Raw genomic sequence first — 26323 nt, 5'->3', positions numbered from 1 at the left:
ATGGGAGACATGAGTTGGACATGAGTGGGGGCCTGGTGGAGGGTGCCCCACAGTGCTGGGGGGTGGGGGTGATGGGAGACATGAGTTAGAAATGAGTGGGGGCCTGGTGGAGGGTGCCCCACAGTGCTGGGGTGGGGGTGATGGGAGACATGAGTGGGGGCCTGGTGGAGGGTGCACCACAGTGCTGGGGGGTGGGGGTGATGGGAGACATGAGTGGGGGCCTGGTGGAGGGTGCCCTGTACTGCTGGGAGGTGGGGGTGATGGGAGACATGAGTGGGGGCCTGGTGGAGGGTGCCCCTGGATGCTGGGGTTGGGGGTGCTGGGAGACATGAGTGGGGGCCTGGTGGAGGGTGCCCCTGGATTCTGGGGGGTGGGGGTGCTGGGAGACATGAGTGGGGGCCTGGTGGAGGGTGCCCCACAGTGCTGGGGGGGTGGGGGAGCTGGGAGACATGAGTGGGGGCCTGGTGGAGGGAGCCCCTGGATGCTGCGGGGTGGGGGTGCTGGGAGACATGAGTGGGGGCCTGGTGGAGGGTGCCCTGCACTGCTGGGGCGTGGGGGTGCTGGGAGACATGAGTTGGACATGAGTGGGGGCCTGGTGGAGGGTGCCCCTGGATGCTGGGGGCTGGGGGTGCAGGGGGACATGCGTTGGTGGGCAGTAGTGCAAGGTGACATGTGGGTTGGCTGGGGGGCATGGGCATGGTGGATGGGCTGCCTGCGGAACATGTGCAGGGTAGCCTGTGTTGTGGGCCGCCTGCAGGGGCCGTGGAGGGTGTAGAGGGAACACCTGGGAGGACCCACATGTGCAATTCATGTGTGGTGCTTCCCGCGCACCCCTGGAATACACGTACCCTGATGGAATCGCGTGTGATACTTCCTGTGCACCCCTGAAATACACGTACCCTGCTGCTTTTGCGTGTGATACTTCCCGCGCACCCCTGGAATACACGTACCCTGCTGCTTTTGCGTGTTATACTTCCTGCCCATCCCTGGAATACACGTACCCTGATGGAATTGCGTGTGATACTTCCTGCGCACCCCTGAAATACACATACCCTGCTGCTTTTGCGTGTGATACTTCCCGCGCACCCCTGGAATACACGTACCCTGATGCAATCGCGTGTGATACTTCCTGCGCACCCCTGAAATGCACGTACACTGCTGTTTTTGCGTGTGATACTTCCCGCGCACCCCTGGAATACACGTGCCCTGATGGAATCGCATGTGTTACTTCCCACGCACCCCTGATGTACACGTACCCAGGACAGTCGCGTGTGAAACTTCCCGAGAACCACTGAAATACACGTTCCCCGCTTGGCGTTTGCTGCTTGGCAGCCCTGTGAACTGGTCCAGGGTTAGCGCAGCCCTTCGCGATGATTTGGCAATTTTGAAGGCTTTTCCTTGCGCGAGGGCATTCTGGGGGGCGTAACTGGCGCTGCTGCAGGGTCGCTGCGCCACTCTGCGCCACGGCTGGTTTCGGAGGCTAAAATCCATGAATACGCTGTGCGATGAAAAGGATTTTTTCGCACGCGGCTGGCGCAGTGTATCGCACGGGGACACTGTGCGCCAGCCGCGTGTGCCACTTTTGTGCAAATTTCTATGAATTACCCTGTCTATGGCCCTCATTACGACCTTGGCGGAGAACCATGGTGCTATTAGCACCATGGTCCATGGCGCTAAATTGCCAACTCCGCCATGGTGGTTGGCGGACTTACCGCCCCATTCCGACCTTGGCGGGGCGGTAAGTCCCCAATCCCCATTTACCCTTCCCCATTCCCATTTTTGCCCCATAGCGCATAATGGGAGTGGGGAAGGCGTTAATTACGCCACCGTAAATTACGGTGGCGTAATTAACAACAAGGTCCCTTAGCGCCATGGATTTTAACGCCTGCAAAAAGCAGGCGTTAAAATCACCATGGCGCTACGGGAACTCGTACTCAGGCGGTAAGGGTCAGCGAAGTTTACGCCGGCGTAAACCCCTTACCGCCTGGTTCGTAATGAGGGCCTATGTGTGATGTCATCTTTGATGTTCTGGGTGTTAGTCTTAGCAGTGGGCCGAGGAGGCGCGAGTTATGGTTGCTTAGCATACCTTAACTGGCGAATTTCAAGGGTTTTTCAGTTTTACTTGTAACGACAACATCCCTTTAACAATGTTTTTTCACTAAATTTCAAGGTTTTTTGTTGGTGTAACTTAACCATAACGTCCCTTTAACAACAATTTTTCTGTGAATATTGTTTGATGGGGTCCAAGCACAATTTTGGGACCAGCCCAACTTACCACAACACACCCCCCAGCCCCAAGTTCCACTTTGCGCTACGGCCATGAACTCATGACTGGAGAGATAACAACTTTCAACATTTATTTGACATGAAATACAAAATAAAAAAACAGTGATTTTAGCAGCAATATGGGGAGAAAAATGCAAGTTATAAAATTACAAATATTTAGAACACAGTCTCAAGTTCCTTGTATCTAACACTGGGTGACCCTGCTAATCTTAAACAAACTGCTTCTCGTTACCAGGTTTATCTCCTCATATCCTTCAGCCATTTCTGAAGTGAGAGTGTAACAAGGAAGTCGCATGGGCAGTCCAAACTCCAGGCACTTGCTCAATACGTGTCCATGGAAGAACTCCCCCCTCGCCCCAAGTCATGTGTGCATGCACTCTTGTACCCTCAAGCTGTCAATCAGCGTGACGCAATATTCGAGAACTTTCTCAGTGTAAAACATGTTTACTGGTGGAAAAAACCCACTCATTAATTCTCCAAGGTGCTCCCCCCTCCAACTCGGAGCCCATCTGCGAAATCTCAGGAATGTCTCTTATCAGTAATGGCCGGGTCGAGGCAGCAATTTCTCATGCGAAAGAGGGTTTCTTTACAAAGGATAGCAGAGCCACGGTATTCCAGGAGAAGCTGAAGCAGTCTGATTGCAATTAACCCCTAGAGAGCAAGCTTTACCGGCCCTGCACTCTGCAAGCTAGTGTCACAATATTACAAGACTGGCCATCTGGGCACTATAATGCTTTAAACACTCAAACACATGCCTCTATTAGCTACTAAACTCAGTCCTCTGCCCTGCTTTGCAAGCTATGCACCTTTGCCCAATGTAACATTCCATCCCTTAGAGGCCTGCACGTTCAATGTAGCTCACTATACTTAATATCTAGGTGCTACTAAAGCATTACTAAGCCATCTATACATTTTTGATTCAGCATTAAGTACACACTTCAAATAAGCTATTAGTCTTAGCTGTTAAATGCAACAATCTATGGACCTAATATGCAATATGGTTAACTCAGCAGGCCAATGCACCTGCGCTAATACATCTACCCTTCACACTACAAATATTTATACAAAAGAAGGGGTGTCTGGGAAACTCTCTACCAGCACGAACACAGCACATTGATTTGTTCTTGGGTGAATGGCCCCTGGGAGAGTCTCAACCAAGTCTTTAGCTCACTGTTCTTTTCACAGAGAAGAAATGTCCCTGCATATCAGTCTTTGTCCTGCCCAGAGGCAGTCTAGCACCGAAATGCTAGACAACTCTCATCTGAACAAGAGTACCACAGCAACCCCATACACGTGTTTCAGCCTTGTTGGGCATCATCAGTGAGGTAAAGCTGCGCCTCTCTAAGAACAGTGAGCAAGGGGTCCACGTCTGGATCGCCCTGGTAACTTAGGGTTAGACCCAAAGTTAATTTATGCAAAAGAAGGGGTGTCTGGGAAACTCTCTACCAGCACGAACACAGCCCATTGACTTGTTCTTGGGTGAATGGCCCCTGGGAGAGTCTCAACCAAGTCTTTAGCTCACTGTTCTTTTCACAGAGAAGAAATTTCCCTGCATATCAGTCTTTGTCCTGCCCAGAGGCAGTCCAGCACCGAAATGCTAGGCAACTCTCCTCTGAACAAGAGTACCACAGCAACCCCATACACGTGTTTCAGCCTTGTTGGGCATCATCAGTGAGGTGAAGCTGCGCCTCTCTAAGAACAGTGAGCAAGGGGTCCACGTCTGGATCTCCCGTGTAACTTGGCGTTAGACCCAAAGTTAATTTATGCAAAAGAAGGGGTGTCTGGGAAACTCTCTACCAGCACGAACACAGCCCATTGACTTGTTCTTGGGTGAATGGCCCCTGGGAGAGTCTCAACCAAGTCTTTAGCTCACTGTTCTTTTCACAGAGAAGAAATTTCCCTGCATATCAGTCTTTGTCCTGCCCAGAGGCAGTCCAGCACCGAAATGCTAGGCAACTCTCCTCTGAACAAGAGTACCACAGCAACCCCATACACGTGTTTCAGCCTTGTTGGGCATCATCAGTGAGGTGAAGCTGCGCCTCTCTAAGAACAGTGAGCAAGGGGTCCACGTCTGGGTCGCCCTGGTAACTTAGGGTTAGACCCAAAGTTAATTTATGCAAAAGAAGGGGTGTCTGGGAAACTCTCTACCAGCACGAACACAGCCCATTGACTTGTTCTTGGGTGAATGGCCCCTGGGAGAGTCTCAACCAAGTCTTTAGCTCACTGTTCTTTTCACAGAGAAGAAATTTCCCTGCATATCAGTCTTCGTCCTGCCCAAAGGCAGTCCAGCACCGAAATGCTAGGCAACTCTCCTCTGAACAAGAGTACCACAGCAACCCCATACACATGTTTCAGCCTTGTTGGGCATCATCAATGAGGTGAAGCTGCGCCTCTCTAAGAACAGTGAGCAAGGGGTCCACGTCTGGATCGCCCTGGTAACTTAGGGTTAGACCCAAAGTTAATTTATGCAAAAGAAGGGGTGTCTGGGAAACTCTCTACCAGCACGAACACAGCCCATTGACTTGTTCTTGGGTGAATGGCCCCTGGGAGAGTCTCAACCAAGTCTTTAGCTCACTGTTCTTTTCACAGAGAAGAAATTTCCCTGCATATCAGTCTTTGTCCTGCCCAGAGGCAGTCCAGCACCGAAATGCTAGGCAACTCTCCTCTGAACAAGAGTACCACAGCAACCCCATACACGTGTTTCAGCCTTGTTGGGCATCATCAGTGAGGTGAAGCTGCGCCTCTCTAAGCACAGTGAGCAAGGGGTCCACGTCTGGATCTCCCTGGTAACTTAGGGTTAGACCCAAAGTTAATTTATGCAAAAGAAGGGGTGTCTGGGAAACTCTCTACCAGCACGAACACAGCCCATTGACTTGTTCTTGGGTGAATGGCCCCTGGGAGAGTCTCAACCAAGTCTTTAGCTCACTGTTCTTTTCACAGAGAAGAAATTTCCCTGCATATCAGTCTTTGTCCTGCCCAGAGGCAGTCCAGCACCGAAATGCTAGGCAACTCTCCTATGAACAAGAGTACCACAGCAACCCCATACACGTGTTTCAGCCTTGTTGGGCATCATCAGTGAGGTGAAGCTGCGCCTCTCTAAGAACAGTGAGCAAGAAATTTACCCGCATATCAGCCATTGTCCTGCCCTGGGGCAGTCCAGCGCCGAAATGCTAGGCAATTCTCCTCTGAACAAGAGTACCATCAGTAACCCCATACACGTGTTTCAGCCTTGTTGGGCATCATCAGTGAGGTGAAACTGTTGCCTCTCTAAGAACAGTTGCTGTGGTACTCTTGTTCAGAGGAGAGTTGCCTAGCATTTCGGCGCTGGACTGCTCCAGGGCAGGACAAAGGCTGATAAGCGGGGAAATTTCTTCTCTGTGAAAAGGACAGTGAGCTAAAGACTTGGTAGAGTCTCTCCCAGGGGTTACTCACCCAAGAACAGGTCATTGGGCTGTGTTCGTGCTGGTAGAGAGATTCCCAGACCCCCCTTTGTTTGCATACATTAACTTTGGGTTTCACCCTAAGTTAACAGGGCAATCCAGACGTGGACCCCTTGCTCACTGTTCTTAGAGAGGCAACAGTTTCACCTCACTAATGATGCCCAACAAGGCTGAAACATGTGTATGGGGTTACTGATGGTACTCTTGTTCAGAGGAGAATTGCCTAGCATTTCGGCGCTGGACTGCCCCAGGGCAGGACAATGGCTGATATGCGGGTAAATTTCTTCTCTGTGAAAAGGACAGTGAGCTAAAGACTTGGTAGAGTCTCTCCCAGGGGTTACTCACCCAAGAACAGGTCATTGGGCTGTGTTCGTGCTGGTAGAGAGATTCCCAGACCCCCCTTTGTTTGCATACATTAACTTTGGGTTTCACCCTAAGTTAACAGGGCAATCCAGACGTGGACCCCTTGCTCACTGTGCTTAGAGAGGCAACAGTTTCACCTCACTGATGATGCCCAACAAGGCTGAAACACGTGTATGGGGTTACTGATGGTACTCTTGTTCAGAGGAGAATTGCCTAGCATTTCGGCGCTGGACTGCCCCAGGGCAGGACAAAGGCTGATATGCGGGGAAATTTCTTCTCTGTGAAAAGGACAGTGAGCTAAAGACTTGGTAGAGTCTCTCCCAGGGGTTACTCACCCAAGAACAGGTCATTGGGCTGTGTTCGTGCTGGTAGAGAGATTCCCAGACCCCCCTTTGTTTGCATACATTAACTTTGGGTTTCACCCTAAGTTAACAGGGCAATCCAGACGTGGACCCCTTGCTCACTGTTCTTAGAGAGGCAACAGTTTCACCTCACTGATGATGCCCAACAAGGCTGAAACACATGTATGGGGTTACTGATGGTACTCTTGTTCAGAGGAGAATTGCCTAGCATTTCGGCGCTGGACTGCCCCAGGGCAGGACAAAGGCTGATATGCGGGGAAATTTCTTCTCTGTGAAAAGGACAGTGAGCTAAAGACTTGGTAGAGTCTCTCCCAGGGGTTACTCACCCAAGAACAGGTCATTGGGCTGTGTTCGTGCTGGTAGAGAGATTCCCAGACCCCCCTTTGTTTGCATACATTAACTTTGGGTTTCACCCTAAGTTAACAGGGCAATCCAGACGTGGACCCCTTGCTCACTGTTCTTAGAGAGGCAACAGTTTCACCTCACTGATGATGCCCAACAAGGCTGAAACACGTGTATGGGGTTACTGATGGTACTCTTGTTCAGAGGAGAATTGCCTAGCATTTCGACGCTGGACTGCCCCAGGGCAGGACTCTGTGAAAAGGACAGTGAGCTAAAGACTTGGTAGAGTCTCTCCCAGGGGTTACTCACCCAAGAACAGGTCATTGGGCTGTGTTCGTGCTGGTAGAGAGATTCCCAGACCCCCCTTTGTTTGCATACATTAACTTTGGGTTTCACCCTAAGTTAACAGGGCAATCCAGACGTGGACCCCTTGCTCACTGTTCTTAGAGAGGCAACAGTTTCACCTCACTGATGATGCCCAACAAGGCTGAAACACGTGTATGGGGTTACTGATGGTACTCTTGTTCAGAGGAGAATTGCCTAGCATTTCGGCGCTGGACTGCTCCAGGGCAGGACAAAGGCTGATATGCGGGGAAATTTCTTCTCTGTGAAAAGGACAGTGAGCTAAAGACTTGGTAGAGTCTCTCCCAGGGGTTACTCACCCAAGAACAGGTCATTGGGCTGTGTTCGTGCTGGTAGAGAGATTCCCAGACCCCCCTTTGTTTGCATACATTAACTTTGGGTTTCACCCTAAGTTAACAGGGCAATCCAGACGTGGACCCCTTGCTCACTGTTCTTAGAGAGGCAACAGTTTCACCTCACTGATGATGCCCAACAAGGCTGAAACACGTGTATGGGGTTACTGATGGTACTCTTGTTCAGAGGAGAATTGCCTAGCATTTCGGCGCTGGACTGCCCCAGGGCAGGACAAAGGCTGATATGCGGGGAAATTTCTTCTCTGTGAAAAGGACGGTGAGCTAAAGACTTGGTATAGTCTCTCCCAGGGGTTACTCACCCAAGAACAGGTCATTGGGCTGTGTTCGTGCTGGTAGAGAGATTCCCAGACCCCCCTTTGTTTGCATACAAATATTTATACATATATATTCAGGGGAAAAACCTTTAGTTGAAGGAACATTACGGTAAGAACTTAAAGCAACAAAACCCCTGACATTTAGCTAGAGCCACCTTAACTTCATGCCCCCTGTTGCGCTGCCTATGACAACCATGATTACATCACAGATCACATCACTGATGAAATCACAAACTACATGTTGCATGAGAACACTGATGATATTACAAATCACATTACTGATGCCATCACTGGTGACGCCACTAATTACATTGTATATAACTTATTATTACATCAATAATGGAATTAGACATAACATCATTTATAAGTTAGCTCATAAAAACGTTGATTACCTTAATAACAAAGGCTGGTGTCACTGGCCAGCAACAAAGGCCACAGCTAGTGGTCGGTCAGTGTTACAATTACAAATGTGCATGGTTAAAAGCCATGTCTACTAGCCCACCACTGTTTTAAAATATACAGTGAGCAACATTGAAAGCTGCAGTCAGTGACCATGGCTAAAGGCCATAGGTAGTGCCCATTAAAATGTTAGAATATACAGTCGGCACAGCTAAAGGCTGTGGTATCTGGCTAGTATTGTGTTGAAGACAATGGCTAGTGGCTGGTTAATATACAGTGGGAACTGCCAAAGGCCATAGCTAGTGGCTGGTTAGTGTTGTATAATACACAGTGGGCATTATTTTATACAGTGGACATAGTCATAAGATGTACAAACTGCTCAAGCTCAAAGGCCATGGCTAGTGGCACATTTATATGTTAGAATATATAGTGGGCAAAGCCAAAGATTGTGGCCACTGGCCAGTATAGTGTTAAAGTCCATGGATATGGCCTGATCGGTGTATATAATATACAGTGGACACGGTTGAAAGCTGTATCCACTGGTAAGGCCCGTGTCTATGGTTGGTTGCCTGTTAGTATTTTAAAATATTCAGTGCATATGGATGAAGGTTGTGACCACTGTCCATAACTGAAGGCCATGACTAGTACCCATAAATCTGTTAACATGTATTTGGCCATGCACACTGACCATGTCTGAAGGCCATGCGTTTAATGACAGTTACTGTTGTAATGTAATTAGTGAGGTAACCAGTGAAGTGATCTGTGATGTAATTATTATTGTGGTCAAGGTTGCTTTAGCTGAATTTCAGGGGTTTTGTTGTGTAAAGTTCTGACCTTGACGTTACTGCATCTAAAATGTGGTCCTTGAATTTCAAAGGTTTGTTACAATGTGTTGCTCCCCTTAACATCCCTGCAACTAACATATTTCCTAGAATTTCAAGGGTTTTGTTATTCCATACATAATAAGCATTAATAATACAAACAATTTGGCTAATCAAAACAATATATCATGTGTATAAAGTAAAACAAAAAGAAATTGTAGAACCATACTCCCCCAAATAACCCCATTCTTTAAAATCTAACTTAACTTTTTCAACCATTTACATGTATATGTACTGTTCGTAAAGAGTTAATAATGTATCATTGTAACTGTACAAAGACTGCACTCAATATATCTTCAAATAAATATTTACAAGACCACTGGCCAAATATAAATATATATTTTGTTTTTAAAAAGGTTTTATAGCCGTGTCTACCAAGGATACATGAAATTAGTCAATATGTTGTCGATTTCCTTCAACGCGGCTATGCATCTTCATGCGTAATGCACCTGCTGCAGCTCCGTGCTTATGCCTGACTTTTATGCTCATCAATGAACTAACCAATCACATGTTGCAAGGTATTCACGTGATTTGATTACGCCCATACCATTTGACGTAACACGCACGTTTGCAGTGTGCCAATAGGACTTTGACTTATTTTAACAAATCTATGAAGCTTCACCCATGATGCACCAACCAATGAAAACATGCGCTGCGGTCTGGGCCTACATGTGACTTGTATGTGTGTGAATGAACCATCTAATCACACGTTGCAGGGCATTGATGCTGGAATGCCCACACCGTTTGATGACATCCACACATGTCAGTCAGACGGTGCAGCAGTCTGTAGTCGCAAATAATCACCACACCCACAAAAAGAAGTTTAAATTTATAATTGCTTTTTGTAATTGCTAGTGAAAGGATTTCTGCATAACTGAAAGCACTTTTGGCACGATACCCCTTACACTCTTGATCATTTTACCAACTTTTCCCCTAATCCTATTTTCCATTTGTCCTGTGATGTGTTCAGTTTGTGTATTTTTGTTTCACCTTTTTTCTTTTTTTAAACTTTTTTTTTATTGCAGCCGTGTCTTTTTTGCATTGTCTTTTTTAAAGTTTTACTGTTTACTTCCCTCTTAGAAATTTCAACATGTCTGTGCATAAGAGCACGAGTAGTGATGACATCATCATTTGTGTCGAGAATCCATCACCACCTACTAAGAAGCACACAGGAATGAAAAAAAGGCAGCCAGTTGGTTCTTCTTCAAAGTGAAGGAACACTGAAGCGGAGGACTTACTTTGAACATTCTGTAAAAAGACTGTAGCCTGTGGGCCTTATAATGTTCCATCTCAAAGCCTTCCTTGCATGGAAGGCAATCAGCACCACCCCCAGAACCTTCATACACCAGAGCATCAACAACTTCAACTGGAAATTAAGCCTCTACATCAGCAGTGGTATCCACAACACAGACTCCTCTGTTACTGACACCCAAACTTAGCATGATGCAAGACATGTGTAAAAAATGCTGCAAATGGGTAGTCAAGGAAGGTTCAACATTTAAGGAATGGCAGAAATTAATCACACAACACCAAATTACCAGTTGTCATTAGTATTTTTTTTTTAAGTGGCTCTGTTCCCCCTCTTTTTTCTAAAACAATTCCCCCCAAAAACACTTAAAAATATATGTTTCTTTTTATTTTAATTCCATTTGTTACATGTTTCATCCTTATGTGATTTCCTCCCCTATTAAGGGTCACGGTTTACGTTATAAAAATCGATAAAAATTAACATAAACTGCAAAAATGTATCACAATACATTTTCTAATTTATTTTATGAAGTTTCAAAAATCAAACCCCTCAATTGTTTGTTTCTAGACGCGGTTACAATGTTAACAGGGGAAACAGTTTAGCTACGAATAAACACAACCCAGTTGTTGCTAGTCTTAGCCTCACAAGCAAAAATCAGCAATTCATTGAATGAACAAAATAATATAAACAAATATACAACTCTCTATCTATACATTGGTGCATTACACACATATATATATATATATATGTATATATCTAATGTATTAAATAACTTATCAAATACCTCTATACATGTTCTCTTCTTTCTTCCATAATATTAAGTCTGAAACTAAATAAAATGTAGTTCATACAATGTTTGTTTGTGTTTGTTTTATTTATTTATATAGCGCTCCAGACCCAGAGGTAAAAGGGAACTTTAGGACATGGTTACAGGTGCATTAGATACAGTTCATTATATACAAATTTACAGTTATATATATTCATGATACAGTTTGCTCAAATTAAAGAATGGTCAGTGACGTCAAGAGTGGGTGAGAGAAGATGGTGAGTGCTATTTCTTTTTTCCAGTAACCATCTGATAACCTGTTTCCTGAAAGGTTGAAAGGATTTGGTAGACTTGATGTTGAGGGGAAGAGTGTTCCAGAGTTGGGAGCTAAGGACCATGAAACTGGATCCTCCAGCTCTTTTTTGGGTGAATCTGGGCACTGTTAGGCAAAGTGTGTTAGTGGATCTGATGATTCTGGTAGTAGATTTCAATGTGAATTTATTGGTGAGATAAGGTGGGGCTAGCTGGTTTAGGGCTTTATATGTGAAACAAATGGTCTTTAGGTCAATTTGTGGTTGTATAGAGAGTAATTTACAGGATTTTCTAGCTGTAGATATGTGCTCTCGCCTGGAGATGTTTAAGGCTGCTTGCAGCGCGTTCTTTTGGAGTACTTGTAATTTGTAATTTGTTGATTATGTATTGGTGAGCACCTAGGTAGAGGCTGTTACAGTAGTCTAGTTTGGACTGTATGAGTACCCTGGCCAGCGTGAGGCAGTGGTTAGTGGATAGGAATGGTCTACATGCCCTGATCAGCTTACCCATGTAGGCAGTAGCCGAGGCAGTCATGTTAATTTGTTTAGTGAGATTGGTGTTGGCATCAAGATAGAAACCAAGAGTTTTGACACTTTTGACAGTGGGGATAGTGTTCCCATCGATAATAAAGTTATTGTAGTTGGGGCTAAGTTTCAGCAAGTTATTGGGTGAGCCGACAAGGAGAAGTTCAGTTTTCTCATCATTCAGGCAAAGGCCATGTGCAGCCATCCATGCCTGAACGATGGAGAAGATTTCGTTAATCCAAATAGAGTCGGTGTCATAGTTGCCTGAGAGGGTGCGGAGTATCTGGGTGTCATCTGCGTAGATGGTGTAGGTGACACCCAGACGGTCCAGTTTGTCGAAGAGTGGCTTTGTAAATATATTATACATAGTAGGCGAGACTCATGAGCCTTGTGGGACACCACAGGTGATGGGCATGGGGTCTGCTGCGGCTGAAAGTGAGAAAACCCTCATGGTTCTGTTAGCCAGGAAGGATTGTATCCATATAACAGCAGAGGAGGAGAAGTGAGCAGCAGAAGATAGGTGGTTACAGAGGATTTTGTGATCGACCAGGTCGAAGGCTGCAGAGAGGTCTAAGAGGAGTAGTATGTCGGTGTTACCTTTGTCTTTGATTTCATCGATCTGGCTTTTGAGGTCCACAAGGGCAGTTTATGTTCCATGTAGCGGTCTAAAGCCAGATTGACGTATTCCTAGCAATTGATTTGTCTCTAAGTAGTCCTGAATTTGCAGGTAGGCAGGGTCTAGGGATTGTTTTTTTTTAGGAGGGGGAGAACCCATGATTGTTTCAAGTTAGTGGGGACTGAATTGGCGGAGAAGGATAAGTTTATTATGTAGTGATGAAAGGGGACAAGTCACTGGCTGCGTCTTTTATAATCTGGGTGGGACAGCTGTCCCCTTTGCAGTTGGAGGGTTTTAGAGAAGCTATCATTTTGTGTACTTCCGGTATCGTTACCTTTTTGAATGTAAAGCCTAAGTTAGAGTCATTGGGCAGCGGTGTACTAGGGCTGGAGGGATTGCTACTGGAGAGTTGATGTTTATCTTCTATTTTAGTTTGTAGCCCTGCAATCTTGTTGGCGAGGGCGTTCTGGATGCTGGTGCACCAGGGTTTATCTTTTATGCAGGTGTCCGTGAGTGGGTTAGGATTTTCTAGTTCCTTCAGTATATTAAATAATTCTTTGGTGCAGGACCCTGCCTGCTTTATCCTGACGTTGTAGGCTTCTTTCTTGGGACAAATTATCTCCTTTTTATATAGGGAGGATACGTTTGTAAGATTGGTTTTGTTTTCGTCAGAGGGACCCGTTTTCCAAAGTGTTTCTAATTTTGCTTTCTCTTTTCTCAGAATTTTGAGTTCGGGGGTGTACCATGAGTTCAAGTGAGCTCTCGGCTTTCCTTTGCACAGTTTGAGTGGGGCGATGGTATCAATGGCACTGGCCATGGAGTCGTTGTAGGTGTTGACCATTAGGTTGAGGTCGGCTGTGGCAGGAAGTGCATTCAGGGTGGGGGGGATCAATGGGATTAGGGCTTCAGCAGTAATGTTACACTTATTCCTGGTTGGACAGGCTGGTGCACTGGGGAACTTTTTATCAGGTAGGTAATTGATATTAATGTCTAATGGAATGAGGTAGTGGTCAGTCCATATGAGTGGTTGTGGGATTTTGCAGGTAATATTGCAGTTAAGAGTTGTGACCCAGTCAATGATCCTACCCTTCTGGCGGGTGGGTAGGGAGCTAAGTTGTGTGATCCATGCTACACTAGAGAATTAGCTAGGGATGAGGCAGGAGTGTCATTGGGAGCATTGTACCCCAGGTTAAAATCTCAGAGGATAATAGTTTGTGCTGAAGGCTTGGAGTTCTCAGCTATTAAGGAGGTGATGTCTTCCTCGAAGGCTCCCGAGGGGCCTGGGGGTCTGTATATTAAGTGAATGCAGATCATACTTTTAGGAGAGGTTTGTAGCTTGATGGTGAGATGCTCACAGGGTTTTAATGGAGAGGCGGTGACTGATCTGAGGTCTAAGGAGGATAATAGCTACACCTCCTCCTCAAGCATTAGGTCTGTCGGCTCTGAGGATAGAGTATTTGTCCGGGATGGCTAAGGTTAGGTAAGGTCCTGATGCCTCGTGCAGCTACGTTTCTGTCAGGGCAAGGAAGTCAAGGTCATTAGTTAGGATAGTGTCAGCGATTTCTGTGTGATGGGCAGCAAGTGATCTGTCATTCAGTAGTGCACCTTTAAGGGGGAGTGGTTTAGGTTTGTTGGAGGCCAAGTCATTATAGGTGGACCTAGTGTGGTGTTTGGCAAAAAGCTTGCTAGTCATGGGGAGTCTAGTGCTTAGTCTATTGTTCCGGGTGGTGAGGTTAGGAGTAATTGTGAGTAGGTTGATTAGAGGCATGGTTGTGGGGTGTTTGGTTGTATATTTGGTGTGGGTGGGCTTAGTATTAGGGTTGGCGTCCCTAGTCAGACGTGACGAGCTTGGTCTAGGGTGGCTCACCGTTATGTCCGACGTAGTGTTGGCTGGGGTAACAAGTAGGCGGTCAGTGCTAGAGACAGTGTAGTGTTGCTGGAGTCAGAAAGGGAAGGGTGACATAGTCGGCAGGAAAGGAGTACGGCAGGGAATGGGGAAGTGTCTTGGGCATCCAAGTTTGGCAAGGCCATTACTGAGCACTATGTAGTTATTACCAGTGCAAAGTACGCTGTCTTGCATAATGCAGAATGTGAACATGATGACAATGAGCCAGGTGAGCATGGTCTTGTTTGCAATGTGGTCTGTGTAGAAAGGCTGAGGTAGGCAGATTCAGTTAGGGCTGTGTATACACAGGTAGTCAGGAATGGGATTGGCTAATAATTCACAGATAGGGTAGAATCAATATTGGCTAGAATTCACAAATGGGCAGATTCGACTTTGGCTAGAGACTCAGGAAACAGGCAAAATCAGCAATGGCTAGAAATTCACAAAAAGATAGATTCGACTTTGGCTGTAGACTCAGGAAACAGGCAAAATCAGCAATGGCTAGAAATTCACAAATAGATAGATTCGACTTTGGCTAGAGACTCAGGAAACAGGCAAAATCAGCAATGGCTAGCACAAATAGTTAGATTTGACTTTGGCTAGAGATTCAGGAAACAGGCAAAATCAGCAATGGCTAGAAATTCACAAATAGATAGATTCGACTTTGGCTAGAGACTCAGGAAGCAGGCAAAATCAGCAGTGGCTAGAAATTCACAATAGTCAGATTTGATTTTTACTTGACACATGCATTTTTGTTTGGTTTATAGAAGGGCAGTAACAATGTAATTAGGCGTAGGGTTTGCAGAGTAATGAGAGTCAAGCAGGGTGCCTGGCAGGGCATGAGTATGGCTCAGTGGGGCAGGAAGCTAGGTTGTATTATCCGTGTAGCATCGGGAGTGGTGAAATATGCGCAAGTGTGTGTAGTAGGTGTGTTATTAAGCAGCGAGGTCACAGCATTTGATCAAACTTAAATGCGGGCACTCAGTGTGGCAAGTCCTCTTGGGTTGCACTAGTCGCCGTTGCACTTTAAATGCTTGAGAGGTGTCTACGAAGAAGGCTTGTGACAGTGGTTGGGGTGCGCAATGCAGTAGTACGTGCAGTACAGAATGAGCAAGGTGCGGTCGAGGCTCAACGTGTAAAACTTGGGACGGTGATTAGGGCCGCTGGGTGGGTCTCCGTGTGGGTAACCATGTGAGTCTGTAGTACTTACGTATTGCGTGGGTAGTGATTCACAGGTGCAGGCGTCCTGGCCGACGGTCCGTAAGACTCCGGAAAGGCATCAGCCTTAGAACGGTGGGCCTTGAAACAATAAAAACAATAAAAACCAAATTATGTTTTTTCCATAATGGTACTAAGTGAATACTTATTGTATTCCTCGTACACAACCATTAACAGCTTGTATTCATTAATCATACTATAGAGGAAATACAATCTTGTTGGAGCGAAAAAAAAACATTTCGTTATTTTCAATATTTAACATGTAAAACAAAAATCTCAACACTTATATAAAATAAAAATTGTATCAATGAACCACTCTTCCGAAAAATGACATGTTCAAAAGGTAATAAATGCTACAATCTAGTATAGGGAACACAAATCCAGTACTATCACCTCAACTATACTGATCATTTACGTAACTACAAAATTGGTTTTGCATAAGCAAATTCCCCAAAAAATCAATAGTTCGTACATACATGAAGACATTTCAGTACAATGCACATCTGTTACAATTCTGTATAAACATCATTTCATATTATACGATAATACCTTTACATATTAGTTTATGCCACCTAGACATATAACCTAACTGTCTTCAATTTTACAAATAAAAAATGAAGATATGACAACAGTGTAACATTATTTTGAGTTTTCATCTTTTTAAAGTATAGTCATACCTATATTACAAATAATAGGTAGACAATAAAAACTGGTGTGAGTAAACATATTAACACTTAGCAAAAACAACATTTATATTGTACCAAATGTCATGTCCATACCTTTGTTTGGCCAGCTACACACATGAGTGCATAATGACATTTCATATTGTACACATCATATTTTAAAGAAATTAAAATGACTATTCATTATACAAACTTCTGTTAGCACTGATACTTTTACGAAGTATGGACTACCTTCTTTTACTATATCAACATTCATTGTAAATTATAAAAATAATATCTACATTGCCATTTCATAACTTCTTTCATAATTTGGTGTGCATACTTTTTCTGGCCACCTACACACCTAAGAAAATAATAACAATGTATTTAAACCTACCATATAAAAAGAAAAAACATGTACAGTTTAATGACTTAAAAGATATGACTTTTCTAAAACTTCACACTGCATTTAGAATATATTCACATATTTAATAAACAAACCCTTTTAGTAAGATATTTATATTTCTTTTGTCAATTATAATACTATTTTGAAATTGTTAAGTATGTACTTCATTTCACCACTTACACACATAATCAGTCAACCCAATATTTCGAAATTCAGCTATACATCTGTAATTAGTAGTAACATCTCATATACGTTTTTCTAACTTTAGACTATATATGTTTTTTGTGTCTACACCCGACTATTTACTTGTTTCAGATGTACACAGTCATAACCTTTCTACACTCCCTCACACTTAAAATAATGTACATTGAATCATTTTCATAACCTAGCACTTATAGGGAACATGTGTACATATTAAATTATAAAATATTTCAAACAATATTTCAGAATGCTGTTTTCTCTTCTAATTTATATACTCTTCTGAATATTACTTGTACATTTATCACATACTATTTTTAAAGTGCATCCTAGTAAAAATCCCTCTACTACCTTACATAAAACGGGTTACAAAAAAATGTGTTACCCTATTTTTCCATTTTAAAATTTGAATTTTCATGTTTATATTCACAAAGAATATTACACGTATATTTAAAAACTTTGGTTTTAACAACATCATGTAAGCATTTTTAAAACGCTTTGGTAAGCTTGGTGTGTGACTCTAGAGTCATTACAAACAAGCCAATCTATGTCTGTACGCACAAATGTTGTGAAATATCCACAATCAATGGATGCCCCCTCATGCAAAACAATTGCACACTTTTAAAAGCTTTCCTACTAACAGAAACTTGACCAAATTTAAAATTCCTTATAGATGTGTTAATTGTCCTACCTTCTACACTGTATATTTGAAACATGATCAATACATACTTATTAAAAACTAAATTTTGCAGTGTTGATTGTAAATTACAACCACATTCACTGCCATGAAATGCTTTAGTTACAATATCAGAACAATTTACACTTTTCTGATCAGGGATATGCATATACACAAATCGTTCATAGAGATCAGGAGTTGGACACATTTTGGACACAAATGATTCCACTCATAACTAATTCATATATACCTATCTACACTAAAATGTTCCTTCACTAATAAATTAAAGACAGTCATAAATTCTTGTCTATCTTCCTGTGTATTTTGAGGAAATTGTTGAATTTCACTTGCAACAGCTACTACATTATGGATTGACATTGCCGAATGTAAACTGTGTGATTTTTCATCTACATGCATTTTAAGAAATTAAGGTTCCACGCATAGCTACTCCTCTGCTGCGAAAGCTATTACTTGCATCAATAAAGTAGTTTGAAAAAACATACACAAAGCTGCATTACAATAGCATTCAACTCTGGTTTCATTACTAAATCTGCAATGCAAGTTTTTCATAGTTGAACAACTCCACAACTCAAGCAGATTCTGTTGTTTTTTTACGCTTAAGAAGAATGATTTCATTAGAAGTTAGTTTCATTGAATCCTTATGTTTCCTGGCTAGGGATTTAGCAGGTGCAGGTGTAAGGTTCAGCTGAGGAGCATACAGTAAAGTTAACCTATCATATTATTCATTGCACGAAATGTCAGCTATCACTTTTCTTTCATTAACGTTTATTAAAAATAAACCTTCTATATTTTCCACATGTGACAAACCACATATGGCATTCCTTTTTTAAACACTGTGTGACCAATGTCAATAAGTGCTGCTTCTAAAGTCAACCCATGTGATTTATGAATAGGTATTGCAAAAGCAGAGCACAATGGAATGTGTGTTCTTTTAATGAGAAATCACATGAGTTTGTTCCACACAATCAAACTTCACTTCAACATGCTCAATGTTTGTACTGTAAGCACAAGTATGACATGCAATCACTCCTGCCATCGCTCCATTAACTAGACCAATTCCTACATTCAGGTTCCTCTTTGACATCACTTGTGCATTGGTTTACAGTTTTCAAACTCCTTATAGACCTGCTGTTTTAGAAATTGAGTTCTCTAATTGACATAATCATGCTTTTGCTCCTTTAGCCAACTCTAAAGGCATAACATGACTGTCTAAAACATCACATGCTTTTATCGCCACACTATTTTGCTTCTTAGATAGTAGCATTGTAGAGTTCAACTTATTACAATCTGCCATTGTGCTCATCAAAGCAACACAAGAAATATGTATTTCCTTAAGAATTATCATGACATCAGAAGAACTGCAATCTGCATGAAACATGTTAGAAATCAGTCTTCCCTTTAAGACTGCTTTCATATTTTCCTCAAGAACACTTATACGAATCACATTAAGCATTTCTCTGTACTTCAAGTCTCCATATTGCCTCATATCAATGGTAAGTTCCTGGAATTCAAAACAATTCCAAAGTTTAAAATGTCCAATACTTCCAATACTTTTTTGACTATCCTTAGCTTGCAGCATTCTGAAAACTGGTTGACCTTTCACAGGAGTTAATTGTAACAAGTCTCCAAAAACAAGTATATGTTTACCTTCAAACAAAATATTGTAGTCAATTTTCAAAACATCTTGCATTCGCAAGTGAATGAAAGCTAGCATCAAGTTAGACACCATACTTACTTCATCTACAATCAAGGTAGTCAATGTTCTAAGAACTTTTCCTACTTCTCGTGCTGCATTTTATACAAGTTTTCGATACTCTAGTTTGTTGTCATGCTCCACTGGTAACACCAATAGGCAATGTAAAGTAACACCTACTATGCTAAACCTGTTGGAGCAGTTACAATACATGACAAAGAGGAATCTGTAACATGTTGGATCATACCTCTTATTATATAAATTAAACAAGATTTACCTGTACCTGCTTGACCACTAACATACAAAAATACAGGTTTGTATTGCACACAAGAACATTCACGTTTGTCATGCTTTAAACCATGCATACATCTATCTTTAATTTTAATAATAAACATATGTTTGCTCTACATAAGGTTTAGTAACTATTTCATAAACATGTGTATCTGTAGCTTTACTTTGATACATTGCACTTTCCACTTCATCCATGGCAATCTCAACATCATTTTGAATAATAGGCTCGCCAAGCACATTTTGACTTCCTGCTGCAGAATCTTGACTTCCCTCAGAAGTCTCCTTTGCCAATTCAGCTGCGAAAAGTGACATAGTGTCTTCTTGACATATAACTTTCTCCAGTAACTCCAAGTACTGCTCAAATTGTGGATATTCAATCCATCTTTTTTTCAAAAGTATGGAAACTTCCAAGCAAATCACTCTCTACACACCATGTGAAAAACAACTGCAAAAGATAACAAAACAATATTTCATATTTCTCTGCAGTTTGGCGAGCCAGTTTCATGAGGTTAATGAGACTTGTCTTCTCATGTCTCACTAAACTACCACTACATCCACATATTTTAAACCGTCCTCTGTCACTGTTTGCTCCAACATTTCAACATGAGTAGCATTGTGCTACTTCATATAAACAAAGATCCTCCAACACTTGAGATTGATTTGGATAATATATATCAATCAAGTTGGTTTTTAGAATCTCTGTACTATCAAGTACTGCTTCAGCTAACTGCTCTTTTTCACTCGAATGCTTCAGTGCCCGATTTCTAGTACTAGCTGGTCCAAGACTTAACCAACGTGCATTAATGCTACAACCATACAGAGACAAACAAGTTAGCCGATCTGCAGACATTGACAAGTCTGGTACAGTCAGACTGCCTTTGTATGAATCGTTTTGTTCCAATAGAAATACCAATGCTTTTTTCACTTTTCCAATATCTATAAGCTGTTGCCAAATGTTCTTATCTTTAGTGGCAATGCAATTTACTAAAACAAACAAGGAATCTGCAATGTCACACTTCACTCCTACAGTGTACACATTTTCTTCCAAATTGAGAGGTTAATACACACCTTTTCCTCTCACAACTTCCACTAATGATTTCTTAGGCAGATTGGACATCTATGTTTGTAATCTAACAATAACCTGGAAAGGATCGACAGTTTGCAGTGCAATCACTACACATGTTACATTGTTGTACATGTTACAACTGATGGGTTATCATGCCCTACCCTGCCAAATCGAATAACTCTTCTTGGAGGATTACTTCTTTGATTATAAAACCCAACACAGTGTGTACAAACATAAAGTGCCCCTCTTGTGTCAAGTTGTTCTTCTGCAAACAAATGCAGATACAGATCTTTCCAAACATCTTCTAAAGTGTGTTTAATGTTTTCTTCAACGTACACTAGTTGCACTTGAGGCTTATAAAAAGTGTGCCAACAAGATACGCAAACAATGTCAGGTCTTTCAGTAGAAGACAACTCAAACATTACAATACTTCATTTATACTGTTGAAAAATCTGATCCTTTGAAAGCATAGGATCATCCTTTCCACTTTCCTGTAAGTGTTCCCTCCACATAGACATACTCTTTTAAATGCATCATATTTATCATTTGCATTGTAGAAACTAAACCTTCTACACTTCCAGTCAAATGTATTTGATTTAAAACTACAAGAGACATACTTGGTGTTTTGCACTCATACAGTTTAACTACAAAGTATCACATTGTATTATAATATGCAGCCAGCATTTGTATATAATGAAATTGACTCTTACATCTACTTTCATCAAGACAAGCTAGAGAATGACCCAAAGGTCCTATTTTTTCACAACCTTCACAGTCATTTATTCTTTGTAGCATCTTGATCTGTCTTTGTACATTATCATTTTTGTGCAAAACTTGGAAAAATCTCTTAACACTTTACAAGAAAATGTACTTATATTGCACAAAACATTGCACGTCCATACGTCACAACCCTTCTTTGATTTTATTTTTGATTGACCTAAACTTTCTATTTCTGTACTATCACACTGTGTGACTTCTTTTTTAGAAATCAGACCATTGCAGCGTTCATAGCTACACCCACCCTCGTCAATAGCTAGGGTAACATTATTTCCTTGACTGTAAATCTCCTCATTAAAAAATCTTTCTGCAAGAGAAGTGTGTTTCCAGTCTACACCAAACACATCACAAAAGTTGGCAGATGTAAGTATATCAACTGTTCTATATTTTTATAAAATGGTGTAATCATCTTAAGTAATTTCTTTAGTTTATTCAATACGAAACTAACAATTTTCTTTTCATATCAAAAGCTTTCTTAATTATTACTTCAGCTTTTTTTTCTTTTGCAAAAAAAAACACTATCAAACATCTAGATTTTGGTTTCACACTTCTCCAAAGATTTGTAAAAGCTTGAGACAGATACATGTTCTATATATATATATATATATATATTTATTCCTCTGTTTCAAATTGATAGCACATTCACAACCTTTTCTTATAGAAATAGCTAGTAATACACTTGATACATTTTATCTTTCAAGAAAAACATTCTCTGTTCCATTATTATATTCTGTTGGTACATCTATTTGAAACTTCACATTTTCAAAAGTATTATCAATAATAGGTATTGTATCTACAGATTAAACAACACTACTTTCTCAAATATTACGCGGTAGAAATGCACATCCTTGCAGACAATCCTTTTTTATGGCTTAATGTTGTTGCTCTCTTGATGGCATCTTACACAAATGATGTATAAAAAGAAATTGGGATAGTGAGGGTCAAGCACTGTGTTTCTTTCTATTTTCAATATGTAATATAAATTCCATCTCCAGGCTGACAGGCAGAGATGGGGTTTACTGGACCGCCAGTCACCTGCTTTGTAGGACCAAGTGAAACAAGGGTCACAGTCAAGACTGTAGAATATGAAATCCTTAGGCCACCCGTCAGCCCAGACGTACTAGTTATTCACAACTCAGAATCTGTCTCAGATGCGAATAATATTCTTTTTTTTGTATTCCTAACAGGAGATGTCCTATCCACTATCCTGCCTTTCACCTACAAATTCTTCGCTACTACTGCTACTCAACAAAACATATCACCATGTACATCCGCCCTCAACTTACCATCCCCAATCTCACTAAAGTTTGAATGGCTAAATCCATTAGGCAGCTCTATAAAGTTACCTCACGAAACCTAATCAATAATATTGTTACCCTCATACCACTATACATGTCTTAAAAAATACCTCACATACCCTACACATAACTTCAGAGTACAATTCCCAAACAACTTCTAAAGAGAAGAACTGTTCACTTTAAACAACATGACAAAATGACCACCAGTTCTTCATTCACATTCATATGGTGTTGCAAAATAATATGTAACACATCTTTGCTTTCATATACCAACCAACTATTCATTCATCTCTATAGTGTCCTATATTCATAAGTAACGTGATAAGACAACATAGCTCCAATATAGCACACTGCCACTTAGTTCCTCCACACAGCTCTAGTTTTCACACCTTAAAAGCCTCTATTTAACAGCTGTAGGCCGACTCCAGGCACACACCATTAAGTATACTACTTTTCACATAACTGGGCCTTGCCACATCCTTGCTTCTCCCAACACAAACATAAATACTCCTCCTTAGATATCCTCATGAAAAAACATGCAAAATGTACCACCTCACCTGTTTGCACCTACTTAAGCATCATAAACCAATGGCCTTACTGACTATCCCCCTTTCACCTACACACTAATTATTACTACTACTACTCAACAAAACATACGAGTCCTATGTCCTCCCATCACTGCCCACCCCAACTCCACTAGGGTTTGAATATCCAAGTGCCCTGGCCAGCCACAGAAAGCTATTTTAGCAAATTGCATTAATAATATTGCTTCCCCACCCCACTATGCACCCCCATTCATTTGATATCTCCCTATGTCAGTGCATTCAGTAACAACATATTGTATTACATAGCATGACACCCAAATAGAATCCTACCCTTCCAAGCGAACTGTGAAACTGCCAAATATAGTTGTTGATTATTATTTCTGAAAGACTAGCAAATTCACATTCACCAGGTGCACTGCCTCATAAAACTTCTCAATTTTAAAGCCACATTCACACACTTCCACAATTTGAAGACAGTACAAAATCACCAATATAGGGTGACAGAAAAAACAGCTTAATTTCCAACTACAAACCACAAACATAGCCGCATTATTGGTTAAGGGTAGAGCTATACTCCTTGGTTGACACTAGGGTCTGTCGTACACCCACATTCATATCACATCTTCCAATTTCAATGACAAACAACCTTTATAAGGAAATATATTGTTTGTTACACATATAAATTAAATTATATTAAATCGCCACAGCATTTTACAAGTGTTCTCTGATATTTCTATGTTACAGGATATTGGATCAGTCGACATTGCCCAGGTAGAATTCTTTAATGATAATCAACTGAGTACAGCCTGCATTTGGCTGACGTCCCGTGTTGTTAGAAACCTCATTTGGGATGCGAAAGAACAACTACTAGAGTTAGGGTTTATACTCCTATTAGGACCTTCTAACCCTACAAATGCACCATCCAGTGCAGAAACTTGGATCGAGTTGGCTTCAAAGGAACTTGTAAATTCTGAAAGGTCTTTTGAGGCAGACACATGTGTTGTTATACCTTCTCAATGCTGTTGTAATTGTGACTCCAGAAGTTAACTTCCGTGCAAGGTTAAAAATGATCGCCTTATTACTCTTGCCTCTTGGAATACGCGAGGGTTTCGTCATTTAATTAACAACACGCAAAACTCTTTTATTGATTGTGATGTGATCCTTTTACAAGAAACCTGGCTTACGTCTGCCCCTTCATGGGACAATCATGGTTTACATTTTTTACCTGCCATGAAGGGAGTTAAGGGTCGGCCGATGTCTGGTCTTATGACAAGTGCCAAACTATCCTCTCAAACAAGCATAGTATTCACTTATGCTCCAAACCCGTTTGCCCAATTTACAATCATATCAATAGGAAAAACCTTGTACGCGATTGTAAACTTATACTGGAATCCCAAAGGCATTGAAATTCAGAAGTTCTTGGTCGATCTGTCCATTATTCTAGACTACATTGTATTGGTTCTGAACATTCAGCATACAATTGTTGCCGGTGATCTAAATCTGCATTGTTTTCAAGAAAAGTTGGTGAAAGAAAATTCTAGGCAAAGGATGTGGGAGCAACTGATGTTAAATAGAGGGTTTTGTATGCTAAATGGGAGCAAATTTGATACCGGTATTATGGCTTATACGTGGCAACAAGGACCGTTAAACACGCCTATTGACTACATTTACACAGATGATAGGCTATTTTCCAAAATCAAAACTTTTAAAATTGATCCAAATGCAAACAGTGACCACTGTATTTTAACTATTCAATGGGTAGTTGATGTGTTTCATAATAAGGCTCCTTCAATAACGGTAAATGGTCAAATGTTTGTTTCCAACTCATTAAACCGAATACGCTGGAATGAAACCACTCTCAGCAAATTTGATAATTCCTTGCGCACAGCCTTTTGTCACTCACGAGATAGTCTTTTATCTACTGTCATTCCTTATTATGATCTCATGCAATCATTTCCTGATACTAGAGCGCGTAAAATTTTGACATCAAGGCGCACTCATATGTTCGACAAGGAAGCCCAAAATAAAAAAACTTATTTTCGATTTCTTAAAAGGGAGGCTTTAAAACTCCCATTGTGCACGAGATATGCAGTACTCACCAAAATCAAAACTTCTTATAGAAATTGGCGGCGACAGCACCGCAGCAAACTGTTCCAGCATGATGGCGAGCAAATGTTATCACTAACTTGCGACAGAAATACGTCGCAAATCTGGAAGGTCTTAACTGACGCCTTAGCTCCAGTTCAATTAATGTCTCAAATTCAGAGTGTGCCCCAAGCTAGTTCGATTAGTTATTTTTCCAAAATGTATGCGCTTCCCTCAAACTCTGTGAAAACTGTCAGCATACCTTCTCAAAATCCATTCCATATTAACATCTCGAAGGCTGACATTCTCTATTTTATTAACAAAATAAGTCAATCCCGAGCCCCAGGACCTGATGGCCTGTCCAACAAAATTTTCAAACAACACCCAGAACTTTGGTCATCAATCCTGTATCAAATATTTGAGCATATTAATGATACCCAAGAAATTCCGGCGTCTTGGAAACATTCTTTAATTATCCCTATTCACAAAAAAGGTGATCGTTGTCTGCCTGAGAACTATAGACCGATAGCCCTATTGGAGGCCCCTGGGACATTGTATAGTCGCATCATATTACAAGAACTGAATAGATGGACTGCAGTTGATCTCAAAAGGGATCTGTTCCAAATCGGTTTCGTGGCAGGCTTAGGGACTTCTGTTAACTTAATCACGTTGAATATGTTAAAGTCAAAATATGCCGACATAAAACAACCACTGTATATGGCATTTGTGGACTTTAGGTTAGCGTTTGATTCAGTTGACAGAATGTTACTCTTTCATAAATTGCAAAAGTATGGTTGCCCTTCTTCAGTGCTAACCATAATTAAAATGTTACATTCGAACACAACTATGCAAGTCAGATTGTCCCTTGAGGGTGTTCTCTCTGCGAATATTGAAACCTTAAGAGGCCTGAAACAAGGGTGTATCTTAGCAGC

The sequence above is a fragment of the Ambystoma mexicanum genome, chromosome 2p (genome assembly GCF_040938575.1).
Source record: "Ambystoma mexicanum isolate Mex_15411 chromosome 2p, UKY_AmexF1_1, whole genome shotgun sequence".
Lineage (NCBI taxonomy): Eukaryota > Metazoa > Chordata > Amphibia > Caudata > Ambystomatidae > Ambystoma > Ambystoma mexicanum.
The sequence above is the reverse complement of the archived record's forward strand: the minus strand, read 5'-3'. Positions refer to the sequence as shown.